Below are 16,186 nucleotides of genomic sequence, written 5' to 3' on the forward strand. Positions count from 1 at the left end.
CATTTAATTCAGGCGCTAATTAAACTGTCTTGCAGAGGATTCATCTTAGGAACGAAGCTAAAACGGAAACCTTAGAGAGGCTAGTCCCTCATCTCGGGACCCTCGAAGCCACCAGGAGTCTGCTGCACGAGACAAAAGAGCTTGCCAGGAAGAATGAGCATGATCTGAGGAATCGAATTGCTGAGCTCCAGGAATCAAATTTTGAACTGAGTGGCTCATCAAAAGGTACGTACAAACCCTACTTAACTGACTCATATTGTTATCTTTGCAATCTTGATTAACCGTAGTCAATGTAGTGCAAACTGCCAAGATATCTCAGTTGGAGAAGCAGATTCAAATTCTGGAAAACGACAAGGCAGAGCTGGCAAGACAAAGAGACCTGGCTTTAAAGGAAGTTGAAGGTATCAACAATCAATATCTCAAAAGCCATTATCCTCCATATGCTGACTTATTAATGTGAATCTGTTGATGCAGACCGCAAGATTAAATCTCAAGCTCAATTCGACGTCCTGGTTAGCAAGATCAAAAAACTTGAAGGAGCCCGGGATGAGGTTGATAACGCTGCTGCCCCAATTGTTCAAGCGATGTTCTTAAATAACAACGGCCCGAGTGCACTTGATGCTTCCGAAATTTTCGACAAGCTGAGAGTTGCTCCGGATATATATTTCAAGAACATCAAAGAAGCTGGAAGTATGGGAGTAAGTATGGCGTTGGCGATGACTAAATCCCTTTATCCGAGAGTTGATATTGACGTCATTGATGGCTTTGCAGACGGGACGAGCGAAGAAGCTGCTCTTGACCTCATCAGTGATGCGCAGAAAGCGGCTGACAAAATTGCTGCTGATGTAGTTGAGAGATTTCAGGACACCGATCTTCGACCGACTGGTCCTGGTAATTCTGATGATGAAAAGACTGAGACTGATTAATGTACCGATAATTTTGATGATTAATGATGATGGAGGCACAATTTGTACAATACTGATGAATTTATGCTGTGCTTGATATCTTAACTTTGCTCCTGATTTCTTAAAAGTTTTTGTCAAACCTTGTTGAGCCTAAAACCCGCAAAAGTTGTTAAAAAACTTTCAGTCCTCATTGACTAAGCCAAGAAATCAAACAGGGCAATGATACATCAAGTAGGCAAATTGAATTGATAAAAATCACACTCCATTATTATTATAGTAGCCCCCTAACTGAAAACTTCAAGAAAAAACTTGAAGTTAGCAGTCAAAGAGGAAAGATACAAACGAAATGCCTAAGCATAAAATTGACGAAGGTGTTCAATGTTCCAAGAATTATTGATGATAGTACCATCTTCGCGCTTGAGTCGATAAGAACCCGGCCGAGTGACTTCAGCAATTATGAACGGTCCTTCCCATAAGGGAGATAATTTATGCCGATCCTGTGTTTTTTGAATTTTCCTTAGAACCAGGTCACCGACTAAAAAGGCTCGCGATCGAACATTCCGATTATGATAACGGCGCAACCCTTGCAAATATCGAGTCGACTGAATTAAAGCTGCTTCTCGGGCTTCTTCTAGTCGGTTGATGTCGTCTACTCGGCCTTCTTCATAGCCCTCCTCGTTGAAGTTCCAAAATCGTAGTGATTCAAATTCCACTTCACTCGGCAACATTGCTTCTGCGCCATAAACCAAAAAGAACGGCGACTGGCCGGTAGCCCGACTAGGAGTAGTGCGTAAAGACCAAAGTACGGACGGCAGCTGATCTACCCACTTGCCAGCATAGGGGCGTAATCGGTCGAAAACTCGTGCTTTGATCCCTTGCAGTATCATGCCGTTAGCGCGCTCAACTTGTCCGTTACTCATAGGGTGTGCCACGGAGGCATAACAAATTTTAATGCCGAAGTCTTCACAAAAATCTTTAAATGCTCCGCCAGTGAATTGAGTGCCATTATCAGTGATGATCCGATTAGGTACCCCAAACCGATGCACAATGTTGATGAAAAAATCTCTAACTTTATCTGCTGTGATCGTGATGACCGGTTTAGCCTCAATCCACTTGGAGAATTTGTCGATAGCCACAAAGAGATGCGTGTAACCACCGACTGCCCTTTTAAATGGGCCGACCATGTCAAGCCCCTAGACCGCAAATGGCCAGGACAACGGGATGGTTTGCAACTCTTGGGCTGGCAAATGAGTTTGTCTGGCAAAAAATTGACAACCTTCGCATGTCCGCACAATCTTGTCCGCATCGGACACAGCTGTAGGCCAGAAAAAACCTTGCCGGTAAGCTTTGCCGACGATGGTCCGTGCAACAGCATGATTACCACAAATACCAGAATGTATATCCTTCAGCAATTGTCTCCCTTCCTCCAAAGATACACAACGCTGCAGTATTCCTGATGGACTTTTCTTGTACAGTTCAGCTTCGTGAATAATGTAAAGCCTGCTGCGCCTGGAAATCCGCTCGGCTTCATTTTTGTCTTGAGGGAGTTCTTGTTTGGTCAAAAATTTTATGAGAGGTTCTCTCCAGTCGGCTTCAATCATGCTTACGCCTTGAGTATCCATGGCTTCAGTTGTCTCTTTTCTGGGCACGGTCGGTTCGTAAAGATGTTCGACGAACACATCTGAAGGAGCTGCTTCCCGTTTTGAACCAAAATTGGCCAGTCTGTCGGCTGCCTCATTGTTATGTCGGAGGACATGGGTGAGCTCAAGTCCATCGAATTTGTCTTCCAACTTGCGTACCTCTTGTCGATAAGCGGTCATATTATCATCTAGACAAGACCACTCTTTCATGACTTGATTGACAACCAACTGAGAGTCTCCACGGACGATTAATCGGCGGATGCCTAAAGAGATTGCAATCCTTAATCCATGGAGTAGCGCCTCGTATTCCGCCACGTTATGGGACGCAGAAAAATGTATCCACAATACGTCGCTCAATCTTTCTCCAGTCGGGGAAATTAAGACGACCCCAGCTCCAGTGCCTGTAAGCCTCTTCGACCCATCAAAAATGCATAGTCCAATATTCCATCTTTTCCTCTGGCATGTCTTCTTGGCACTCGGTCCACTCAGCAAGGAAATCAGCTAAAGCTTGTGACTTGATCGAAGTTCGTGGTTTGAAAGATATGTCCAAAGACATCAATTCTAAGGCCCACTTCGCAATCCGTCCATTTGCTTCGCGATTATGAAGTATATCCCCGAGTGGAAACGATGTGACCACCGTGATCGAGTGACTTTGAAAGTAGTGAGATAATTTCCTAACGGTAATTAAGACACCATATAATAACTTTTGAACCTGAGGATACCTTGTCTTGGAGTCGGCTAAAACCTCGCTGACAAAATAGATCGGTTGTTGGACTTTTTGAATATGGCCTTCCTCTTCACGCTCGACAACCAGGACCGTACTCACAACCTGGGAGGTCGCTGACACATATAACAGTAGCGGCTCTTGCGGATGTGGCGAGGCCAAAACTGGTGGAGTAGTGAGGAGTTTCTTGAAGTCTTCAAAGGCTTTCTGTGCTTCGGGTCCCCACTAGAAATCGTCAGTCTTCTTCAGCAGCTTGAAAAAAGGCATCCCCCGCTCACCGAGTCGTGAGACGAACCGGCTGAGCGCCGCCATGCAACCAGTCAGCTTTTGGACGTCTTTTTGGGAGCTTGGCGGTTTCATGTTGAGGATGGCATTGATTTTCTCTGGGTTGGCCTGTATGCCTCTTTGAGATACCATAAATCCGAGCAACTTCCCTGACGGTACTCCGAAGATGCACTTTTCCGGGTTTAGTTTCATCTTGAAAGCACGAATGCTTGTAAAAGTTTCTTCTAAATCCGCAATCAGGTCATCCTTCTGCTTGGTCTTGACGACTACATCATCAACATAGGCTTCAACATTGCGACCGATCTGAGTTGAAAAACACTTTTGAATCATGCGTTGATAGGTTGCTCCTGCGTTCTTCAATCCAAAGGGCATGGTGATGTAGCAGTAGGCCCCAAAGGGCGTAATAAACGAGGTCTTCAAGCAGTCGGATTCTTTTAGTCGGATCTGATGATATCCCGAGTAACAGTCCAAGAAGCTGAGTAACTCGCAGCCGGCCGTTGAATCAACCACCTGGTCAATGCGAGGTAACCCAAAAGGGTCTTTGGGACAAGATTTATTGAGGTCGATATAGTCGACACACATGCGCCATTGCCCCGTCTTTTTCCGAACCAGGACTGGGTTAGCCAGCCAGTCGGGATGAAGGACTTCCTTAATGAAGCCTGCTGCTAACAGCTTGGTTAATTCCTCCTTGATCGCATCCTTCCTGTCCTGTGCAAAACGGCGGAGTCGTTGCTTGATGGGTTTGGCGTCTTCCTTAACATGTAAAGAGTGCTCAATCACTTCTCTGGGGATACCAGGCATATCGGATGGTTTCCACGCAAAAATATCTTTATTATTCTGAAGAAAGGTGATGAGCGCGCTTTCCTATTTACAATCTAACTCAGCGCCTATTACAGCAGTCTTGTCAGGATCGGAGGGATCTAAGGGAATCTTTTTCGTCTTGGCATCACTTTCTTCGGTCTTCGTCAGCTTGGTTGCAGGCACTTCTCCCTCGCTTGCCGTGGTCGCAGCCAGTCGGATCTCTTCGCGGGCGAGAGTGGTCTCGTGGGTTTGAGCCATCTCGCAACTTTCTTTGTCACATGTGACGGCTTGCTTGATGTCGCTCCGTAGTGATATGACCCCTCGAGGACCAGACATCTTCATCATCATGTAGGTGTAGTGCGGGACAGCCATGAACTTGGCTAGAGCCGGTCGTCTGAGTATAGCATGATATGCTATCTCGAAATCAGCGACTTCGAAACAAACATTTTCTGTGCGAAAATTCTCCCGAGTGCCGAAGGTAACTGGAAGAGTGATCTGGCCGAGTGGTGTAGCTGACAATCCTGGGATAACGCCATGGAAGGGTGCATTACTCGGCTTTAATTCCGTGCGAGGAATCTGCATATCGTCCAGGGTTTTAGCGAAAAGGATGTTGAGTGCGCTGCCGCCATCGATGAGAGTCCGTCGGAGCTTGACATTGCGAACCACTGGGTCTAGTACCAGGGGGTACCACCCCGGGTGGACCACTCGGTCGGGATGATCCGAGCGGTCGAACTTAATTGCTGTTTCTGACCACTGAAGATATTGGGGCGTGTTAGGCTGAACCGCATTGATCTCCCGTTCCATTAGCTTCTGTTTTCTCTTGGACTCATAAGCCAGGGGTCCGCCGAAGATGTGATTAAGTTCTTTGCGATGATCTTGAAAACCAGTCGGGGCATCGTCTTCATCATCTCTTCTTTGATGTGCCTTGATCTCCGTCTGAAGGTTTACGTGCGTTCTTGACGTATTGTTCTGTGAACTATTTGTAGACGAAGCAATCTTTGGCCACGTGGTTGGAGTTGGGATGATGCGGACATTGGGAGTTCATTATCTTGTCGAAGGTGTTGACGCGGGGACGTTGTCGGTAAGATGGAGAGGTGGTCGCCACAAGTTCTTCGGGCTTATGCTTGCGATCTTTGTGGTTGTTACTTCCACTCCCCCCTGCAGTCGGTGCGTCCTTCTTTGGCTTCCAAGTGGTGCCCGACTGTTTGGACGCGGTGATTGCATCTTCGGCTTTGGCATACTCGTTGGCTTTTTCGAACATCTGCTTAACCGTCCTGGGAGGTTTACGTCCGAACTTGCCGACTAGGTCCTCGTGGCGAATGCCTTTAGTGAAGGCGGCGATGATGACGTCGTCGGTGATGTCGGAGATCTTGTTGCGTTGTTCAGAGAAGCGTCGGATGTAATCTCGAAGGGATTCTCCAGACTTCTGAACGATGTTGTAGAGGTCAAATTGTGTGCCGGGGCGCTCAAAGGTGCCCTGGAAGTTGGCGATGAAGTGATCGCGAAGTTCCGCCCATGATCCGATCGTGCGACGGGGTAGTCCGTGGAGCCAGGATCGGGCGGAGTCCGCTAGGGCCACAGGTAGATAGTTTGCCATGGCCTTGCTGTCTCCTCCTGCTGCACGGATCGCGATTCCGTAGACGGTGAGCCAAGACTCCGGATTAGTGGTGCCGTTATACTTCTCGATTCCAGTCGGCTTAAAGCCGACTGGCCAATCCACTCGACGTAGGTCATTAGTGAAGGTAGCCACTCTATCCACGTCGTCGTCGTAGCGATTTGGTGAATGGCGGTGACCTCGTGCTGCACGGTGCTGGTTGATCATGTCGCGAAGATCGACGGGGCGCTGATGAGGTGGAGAGCGAGGCCGTTCGACTCGGCGCTCCCTGTGACGTTCAGGAGGCGAGTGAACAGATCGTTCGTCGTGACCCCTGCTCCTGCGACTGGATCCTGTGCCGGTGATGCTGAGGCTTGGCTGATGATGATCATGAGATCAGAGGTGAGGGGCTCGGCTACCAGTCGGGGTGCGGATGCTTACGGAGTTGGCTGGAACCGAGGCAGCGATCATGGTCTTCGTCTGGTTCAAGATGTTGACAACATGATCGGCTTGGTTGAGTGCGTCTTCCTTGAGGAGGGTGTCGAGGAGAGTGATTGCTGCAACCGCGTTCTGCTGGGCGGTGCGGAAGACCGATGTCCCGTCGACGTCTTGTTGCCCAATGAGCTCTCTCGCTCGGCGCCCAGATTCCAAGGCGCGTTGCCGTCGATCTTCAGCCTCCTTTGCAATCCGTTCGCGATCTTGTTGCTCACGCTGTAGTCGTTCTCGCTCCTGTCGCTGTCGCACTTCCTCCAGTCAGCGACGTTCAGCTCCTTGCCGTGCGCGATCTTGGTCCGCTTCTCGGGCTCGGCGCTGTTCTTCCGTTTCGTTGTCAGCCATGAATACGCCGAAGAAGAGGGGCATGTAGTTATCCTCATAGCTGTCGTCGAAGTTGTCGAGGTCGCCGTGGTCGTAGTGGTAGCCGAAGTCGTCGTAGTCGAGGATCTCGGTTGGTCGAGAACTGACGCCGGGGGAGCAGAGGGAGCCATCCAATTCTTCCGTCGAGACTGTCCCAAGAGGTTGGAGTATAACGCCGACCTTCCTGGATCTAGACTGGATCGGGGCCGATGCCGGAGCTCGCCTAGATCTCCGAGTGGGAGATGTTTTGGCTGTGAAAACGGCGGCCAAGTCATCAGGAAGTTTCATCAAGATTGAGGGGTAGGACCCGTCGTCTTGATCTGGTCGCGGAAGAGTAGATTGGATCTCGTCCGAGTGGTTTGAAGCCGACTCGAGAGAGATTATCTTGGAGTAGGCCTTGGCCGAGTTCAGAATACCGAATGGCACGGGGACCTGGTCTCTCCCCGACTGGTCTGAATCCGAGTCAAGGAGAGAAATCTTGCCGAAGTTGTTGGTGATGAAGTCGAGGCTGCCGAACCGGAACGCCTGCCCGGGAGGGAAGGCGAAGTCGTCGATGCCAGAAACGAAACCCATCGCACTTAGTAGGCGAGAACTTGACGCTACCCCTACCTGGCGCGCCAACTGTCGAAACAAGATTTCGGCAATAATAAAAGGGGGTGGCTATCAAGTTAGGAAAGTGGATGGGTTTGAAGACAAGGAATTTTATACAGGTTCAGGCCTTCTTATTCAAGAAGTAATACCCTACTCCTGTCCGGAGATGATTCCGCCGAGTGTGTTATTGATTGTATAATTGGGAAAAAAGAATCGTGCCCCAAGAGGCACACGGACCCTCCTTATATAGGGGAAGGGATCCGTAATACAAAGTACAACCCATATCCTAACGGAATATGGGATTACAGATAAAACACAATCGTAACCGACTAGGATACCAGGTATTTTCTTGACATACAAGTTTAGAATCTAACCCGAGTCCTCATAAAAATATTCTATCTATATTTGGTACTGTATATCCAGCTGGAATATAACCGCCATGTAGATATGGGGTAACCATAATCTCCACAGTAACTATCGAAACAAGATTTTGGCAATAATAAAAGGGGGTGGCTATCAAGCTAGGAAAATGGATGGGTTTGAAGACAAGGAATTTTATACAGGTTCAGGCCTTCTTATTCAAGAAGTAATACCCTACTCCTATCCGGTAATTCTGATGATGAAAAGACTGACACTGATTAATGTACATAAGCAAAGAGGAATTACACTGTTTATTATTCTTCAGAAAGGAATCAGATTATCACACACGCACATAACATTCCAATGTGACTGTGACCTAACATGTTTACATATTGTCACTGAAATTTCTATGTGCCAACCTTTTGATGGTACTAGGATTTGTGCACGCGATCACCCTTAAAAAAGATCAGAAAAAGATGACTTGTGAAACCAACTTACGCAAAGTCACTATTAGGGTGTGCGCATGTGGTTACTAGCTAGTGTTTCTTTTAGCCCATGGAATGGTGATAACCAGGGAGTTTGATGGGTAAGTGTAGAATCTCTCTTCCTCTTCTCTGGAAGACACAATTTTCTATCTGATCGTGGCAGAATTTGGGTAATCAGGGCTAGTGTACTGTTGTCGTGCCATATAATATACTTGTGTCATTGCAAAATATAAGCAAATTGTAGAGCAGAATGGTTATGATTGGTTCAAGCAGAAAAAAAATATATAAACAAATTAACTGATAGATTGTGATTGGTTAAGACAAGAAAGTAATTTGACTTGAAAATAGGTTGATTAGTTGCTATATCGAGGGAAAAAATTTAAACATTAAAAATACTTATATTATGGAACGGAAGAAATAGTTAATTAATGAGTAAATTTTACAAAATTCTGGGTAAGTGCCTCCTTGGCTGACACCTGTAAGATTATTTTTCTACGGTAAGTGCCCGTTCCTACCAGATGCATTATCTCATGATTGTAAATACTTTTCAGGACTGTGAAAATATTATTTGAAGTGGTAAAATATACTCTCCCAAGTCCCAATTGTAAAATATTATCCGTACTGGGCTTGCGCCATGGATACTGGATAGAAGAAGACAATAGTACGTGTACAGTATATAATTTGAAAGAGAAAAAAAAAACTTGAAACCTCAAAGCTTTGAGTTTACACATGGGCTGTTCTGCCAAGTTCACAGACGGGCCATGGCGTTCTTGACATCTGGCCTGTTTCTGTCATTTTCGTTGATTTGCCCAATTTTAAGAAAGCCCGGACCTGATCACCTGAACCAAATTGTTCATCTACAATTACAAGCCCAGTACGGCAGTACTGTGTGTAAAGTACACAATCGGCAATTTTCGTGAGACATAGTCACATGGACCAGTTTTTCTTTTTTAATTTGAAGCGCAAGAATTTTTCTTCCACGAAAGGAATTTAACTTTTAGACCTCCTTTCGAACGGGAGATTTTGGAGGAATTTCGTGGGATTGAACCCAACTCTTGCAAACTTCCCCGTTTCAGACCAGACTTGGCTGGCGAATACCGATATCAGATTTCAATCAAGCCTCTGTTTGTATTTCTCTTCATGTTTCCCTACCAATATTAATTATATTCTCTTGAAGCAATTTAGAAAAAGAAATGTTGCATATTTTCTTCTTCATTCTATTTGAAGCTTCAAATATGGATTAATAGTGCTTTCTTGAGTACTTTTTTTTAGAAGAGTAATTTTTTTCCGGCCTCCATATCTAATTGGATATATGCAGCCTTTTAAATTGGGAACTTAACCTCTCAAAATAGCTCAATCTAAAATTCACTCCTATGGAGATTTGAAATCAAAACCTTCGAGTGCTACTTAGATCACTGCAACCGCTAAGTTATATGCCCTTTTCCTTGAAATGTTGCATACTGAATGCAACATATATACCAATTACTAAAATGTTGTCGCGGTTGAGCTTAGTGACAGAGCCAATGACGATGTCAAGCCCAGCTACTGAAACCCATTTTTATCAACTTATAACTTGAGAATCCGAGAATGTTTAACCAACACGGGTTAGATTGTACGATTATTGGGAAATTGATGGCACCTTACTGTAGAGAGCAGCCAATCCATAGTACTACTCTCTCGATTCCAAAATAAATATTTTCAATATACAAACATAGAATTGTAGTTTTAGTTGCATAGAACTAAACCCATTTTGACTTGAGCGCGCTCTCCTATCCCCATTCCATGTGCCTTGCCCCCTTCTTCCGCGCTATATACTGATTGAAATACCTTCTGGTTCCATGTGAGTGTGATTCAAAGATTGTATTACTGTACAGCAGTTCATGAAGCTAGCTGTATCAGGTGGCTAATGAAAGTGCCATGTCCCTTTGACTTTGAATTTGAGATCCTCTCTGTTCTGACTTCCGAGTGTGACTGGCTCAAGCGACTCCATTTCTTGTTTGTTCCTCTGTTCTCTAATGTGTCACTTTTGACCATGGGTGTTGTACTTTGACCATAAATTACTAATGATGAATGATAACTTATAGGGTTATATTTATAATGTTATAATTTCGATAATACAACATATTTTCGAGTATCTATATTTTTTTCAAAAATAAGCGTGAATATTACGAGTGTGAATTATTCGAGAATAGAGGAAATATTTTATTTTGATGCATGATCTTCTGCTACAGGAACCGAGGATCGAGGAGTAGGATCAAAGAATCTATGGTTTCTTTCTATTTTTTTACATATTTATAGTATATTATTTTGTCCGGAGTTGATGCATACGCTAGCCCTGTCGCTGTCTGCCATCTCGTTATGCTGATGGTGAGCTCATGTGATCCTATCTTGCGACCTTTTTCAGTTTGAAGATAAGAGCTGTGGATTGATAATCAATTTCTGAAAACAAACTCCACGGTTACTGTCGAAGAAACGTCCATGGTTAATAACTAGTACTAGCAACCAGCAAATAGTTTGGTCTAAGACGGCAAAACAGACTGGGTTTGCTGACTAATAAGGACCAAAAAAGGAAAATTGGCATCGATTTCTTGCCTGTTTTTAAGCACTAAACGGATTAACGAGGGCGTAAGGCTACATGCAGTCGCTTTCGCTCAAGAATTCCAACGCGTAAACAAACAACTAGTGCGCCGCATAATGCAAGCTGATCGGTCAACTAGCGGAAGCCCCAGTACCTGAGTTCAAAACGGATTATTGACACTTGACTGACAGTATCATTGTGGAGTACGTAGTATTAATCAGAGAACATAGCAGTATCATTGTTACTGCTATGTTCTCTGTGTTCGCTCCTCTGGGGCAAAGGAAAACTGTAATCCTCCCTTTGAGGTTTCTGCTTCTAGTTTTTTTCTTTTTCTGCTATTCTCCCTCTCCTCTCTTGCTCTGTAAGACACTTATTCCCGTTTCTGGTAATAGAAATGGGGGCAGTGATGCCCTAGCTCTAAAAAAAGAGAGTATTGTTATCAAAGTTAGTCGATATAGCGGAATGACGACTAACCCTCCCGATCGTTTCAGTCATTGATCACCCAAGACATGCCAGATGACGACACAGGAACACACGATATTTGTTAACGAGGTTCAGCCGAAGCCTACATTCCCAGGGCTCTGATTATGGGCGCTCCTCCCCAACCAATATATCTCTTAGCCGCTACGAGTCCATGGCCAAGCCGCCATCCTCTCCCTGCGTGTCTATGCTACACTGTAGTCGCCATGGTTACATTGTGGTGTCCCCCTCTCTATTTAAGAGAGTTGCCGGGTTATAGAGTCCGACTCTAACTCCACCCCTAACACCTATTACAACTCCAAGTCCAACTGTAACCAAATAGGACTAGTATATTCGACACCTATTCTAACAAACTCTACCTTGGCGAATATACGCCACCCAGAAGTAGTAGAATCACCATGCCAATCCATCTGTCCTCCAGACTTGGGTTGTTTCCTTTTGCAGCTTCACCACGAGCCGCCTGACGAGCCTGCGCCAGACCCGCCGCCTTGAAGAGACTCCGCTATCCCTGCAATTTCTTCCTCTTGAATCCACCTGCAACAGTGCTCCACCTTCTTACCTATCATCTCAGTCGTCTTGCCAAGCGAAATTGGATTTCTTCCTAGCTGTCACATCATAGACTCCCCGAAGACCATGTTCACCTCCATCTTCCATCTTAAATTTGAATTGATCTAATCCATGGCCAGATAACCTATGTCATCACCAAATAGATAAATCAAACTCACCAGACTTGAAGAGAACCATTTCTTCCTTGTTGTCTTATGAACCGAGCTAATAAATCCAACATCCTCGCTTTCCCGCATCCGTAGACTGAACCTATGATACTTTGAGAAAATTCACTGTTGCCTTGAATCCCTTGAAGAAATTAACACCATAGCGCTTGCTTTTCCTCTTCAGTGACGCAGATTTCCATATATCCCCCATCATGCCGACCTGCATATCCTGGATATATCCTGTATTGCCAAACAGTTTCGTTGACCCCATCAACGATATTTGACCCGCTGTTGCCCGGGATCTTTTTTTTCCCTTCAGTTCTGGTCTAACTCCATATATCTCAACTCCTCGTCGAGTCCCATATATATCATGTCTGCCAGATAATTCCATATGCGACCTGACCGACCTGTCGCCGCCAGTCTATTCGCCATTGTCACTTGCAAACTATCCAGACCGTAGAACCTTTTTGCCCTTCTTCTGAATCCGCTCACAAGTTTCTGCAACGAACCACCGGTCCGTTGAACCCGGTCTAACCGTCCAAGCTCCGCAGTCTAACCAGTCCGTCGGTCTAACCACCCTGCCGGCCCAGTTTAACCAGCCTCGATCCTCTCTGGACCGAATGCCACATGATGTACCATCTCCTAAGTCACCGTAGACCATACAAGTTCCGTCTTAGTTATCATGGCAGCACCACACCAATTGCCCCTGCGCCTGTGCATCTCTCTACTGAATCACCACCACCTTAATTATGCCAACCAATGCGTCCTAGACTCCTGGTAGCCTTGCACGCTTTGATCTCCACGTTTAATTAGCACCACCACACAGCTAGCTTATTGGTCTTCCTGGCTCCCTGCCATACGTAAACCAATGTTGCACAGTAGTATAATGCATGCACGTACTATGGCAGCCAACATATGCTTGCATACACATGTAACCCTATCATAATTAACGTGACCAGCAAAAGACTACTACTCTCTCCTTTTTTCTTGGTCCACCGCCTGACTTTGTGGAGGTTAACACCGGTCCATGCACTTTTTACACATGCCACTACAAGAAACTTGTTAATCCATAACGGATTCTTGGTGACGGATTCATAAACCGTCACTGACAGAGGCAATCCGTGACGATAATTTGTTTTCCGTCATGGACGTGCACTAGTGGATATTCTTGGCCCGTTAACTCGTGACGGTTTTATCCAGATCGTCACAGTGTGTGATTTTAAAATCATCACGGTGTGACGATAATCAAAAGGCATTTCAAAACTTGTTTTGCTTGAAAAGGATTTGAATTTGAGGTTCAAATGAATTTAAAAAAATGAAAAGCTACACTCTCTCTTGGACCATTTCTGGCTCACTCTCTCCTCTTGGGCTCGGGCCAGCCTCCCTCTCGCGCTCTGCCCCTTCAGCTGGGCCAGCGGCCCATTTTCCACATGGGCAGCCAAGACAGGCTAGCCGCAGGCCACCCTGCGCCTTGTAAAAAAACAAGAAACAAAAAAATGTAGCCCTCTAGGGGACTCGAACCTACGACAACACGCACAGTATTCATGAGGAAACCCCACTGAGCCACTGAAGCGTTTTGCCAAACGACGTGCACTGTATTTTATATATCAAACTGTAGCAGGTAATGGACCTGCCACCTGCTCGTGGTGTTCATCATAAAATTCACGAGAATAGCTGCAGATTTTTACTTTTAATGCGTGTATAAAAATTTAAATTAGTTTATCTCCCTCATACTAACTTCAACTTTAATTATTCTTTTTTATAAAATTTTCTAAACTCATGATCTATCCATTTATTGTGCTATTACAACTATTATTTTTGTCATACTTTCATGTGACTTTGTTTTATCAATTGAAGATTTAAATTTCAAAAAGTGGCAACTTCAAACAACATTTTGAAGCAGTAAATGATTGCAAAACAAATCAAACCCAAAAGACAAATTTTTTTTGAACTAAATTATTTTGTTACTAATTTGTTACTTGTATATGTTGCATATGGTAAAACTGAAAATATTTGCATATATATAGTGTGCGAACAAAAAATATTTGGAGCTTGTAGGAATTTAACCTAACACCTATAGTTATCCAGCAACATTCATAGCTACTTCTTTTAGTTGATTATGTATGCACTCACTTATACTTTTCACTACAGGAAATATATTAAAAGTTAAAGCAATTTAATCAAGTGAATTAATGAGGAAACTAAATTTTTCCTTTAAAAATCATGGCCGGAAATATTTTTGTAAAATTCTAAGTGGTCTAAATTATTCTCTAAAATTTTCCGTGAATTTTCGGAGCTCAATAAATAGTTTTAATACCACAAAGTTCATTTAACCTATTAAAATAAATGGAAAATAAATTAAAATATCTCTCTGTCCTTGGGCCTTTTTTGGCCCAAGTGTTACTCTCTCCCTCCCTCAGCCCGCAGCCTTTCTCTCCGTCCTGGGCCGGCTTCCCATTCCCCTCCTTCTTCTTCGGGCTGCCAGCCTAGCCCATTTGCTCCCCCCTCGCCGAGAAGTCCATTTTGCCTCCCTCTTCTCAATTAATTTCAAAATATAAAAAATCCGAGTCAAATTTTATCATACTAAATAAACTTATGTGAAAAAGTTATCAAAAACAAAGTTGTATAACTTAATTAGATCTATCAATTTTATTTTGGTTATTTCTCCATCTGACTTTGATTGACCTATATAAAATTTGAATTTTAAATATAAGAAAAATCAAATAATTTTTCTGGTAGTAAATAATTTGAAATGAAAAAAAAATGTCAACAACAAAGTTGTATGACTTATCAAGATCTACAACTTTTGTTTTGGTCATTTTGCTATACGACTTCATTTCAATAATTTGAATTTGAATTTCAAATTATGACAACTTCAAACAGCAGTTTCAAATACTAAATGATTTCAACTGAAAAAGTAATCAATAACAAAGTTGTATAAATCATCAATATCTATAACTTTTATTTTGGTCATTTCTTCATCCGACAAAGTAATAATAACATTATTTATAAAATTTACATATCTCTCTCATAGTTTATAAACTGTATAAGAGATATGTACATTTTGTGAATAATGTTACAATTCGCTTTAACGGATGAAGAAATGACCCAAATAAAAGTTATAGATCTTGATGAGTTATACCACTTTGTTATTGATGACTTTTTTAGTTGAAATCATTTAGTATTTGAAAATGTTGTTTGAAATTGTCATAATTTGAAATTCAAATTCATATTGTTCAAACCAAGTCATATAGAAAAATGACCAAAACAAAAGTTGTAAATATTGATGAGTTGTACAACTTTATTGTTGATGACTTTTTCAGTTGAAATCATTTATTATTTGAAAATATTGTTTGAAGTTGTCATAATTTGAAATTCAAATTCAAATTTTTGATACAAAGTCATATAGCAAAATGACCAAAACAAAAGTTGTAGATCTCATTAAGTTATATAACTTTGTTTTTGACATCTTTTTCACATAAATTTATTTAGTATGATAAAATTCGATTTGAAGTTTTAATATTTTGAAATTAATTGAGAGGAGGGAGGAAAAACAGACGCTGGGCCGGCGGCCCGAAGGAGCAGCGGGCGCCAAACTTTCAGTGTGGCGGGATGTTGATCAAAATTTCAACGTGAAATGACCATTTTGTCCAGATATTTTAGTGGTAACTTCGGATGCACCATGGGTATTTTAGTAAAATCGCATTGGTTCCTCAACCCTAGCCGATCCAAATCAGATAAGCCGCCACCACACGCGAGGCGCTACTGCAGATGAGACCGCCGGCCTCTGTCTCCGCCGCTGCTGGGCGCCGGCCTCCGTCTCCGCCGCCGCCGGGCGCCGCTCACCGCGCCGGCTTCCTCCCCCTTCGCCGCTTGCCGTGCCGGCATCCGTCTCCACCGCTGCCAGGCGCGGGAGCGGTGGATCCGCTGCCGCCGGCGCCTCTCGGGCCCGGAGGGGGCGTGCAGCGCAGCATCCGGGGCAGCCACCGGTGACGTGAATCGAGGTGGAAGAAGCACCGGCGAGGGAGAGCTCCGACGAGTCCTCCTCCTCCTCCTTCTCCGGCAGCAGGTCAGGGCGCAGATCCCCTCCCAGTAGCGCGCCTGCTTCCTACATCTCGCGAGCTCCGTCCATCGAGAGGCTGCTCGAGGAGGACGACGCACTGCTGCACGCGTGA

Source organism: Oryza sativa, chromosome 10 (genome assembly GCF_034140825.1).
Source record: "Oryza sativa Japonica Group chromosome 10, ASM3414082v1".
In the NCBI taxonomy this organism is placed as follows: Eukaryota; Viridiplantae; Streptophyta; class Magnoliopsida; order Poales; family Poaceae; genus Oryza; species Oryza sativa.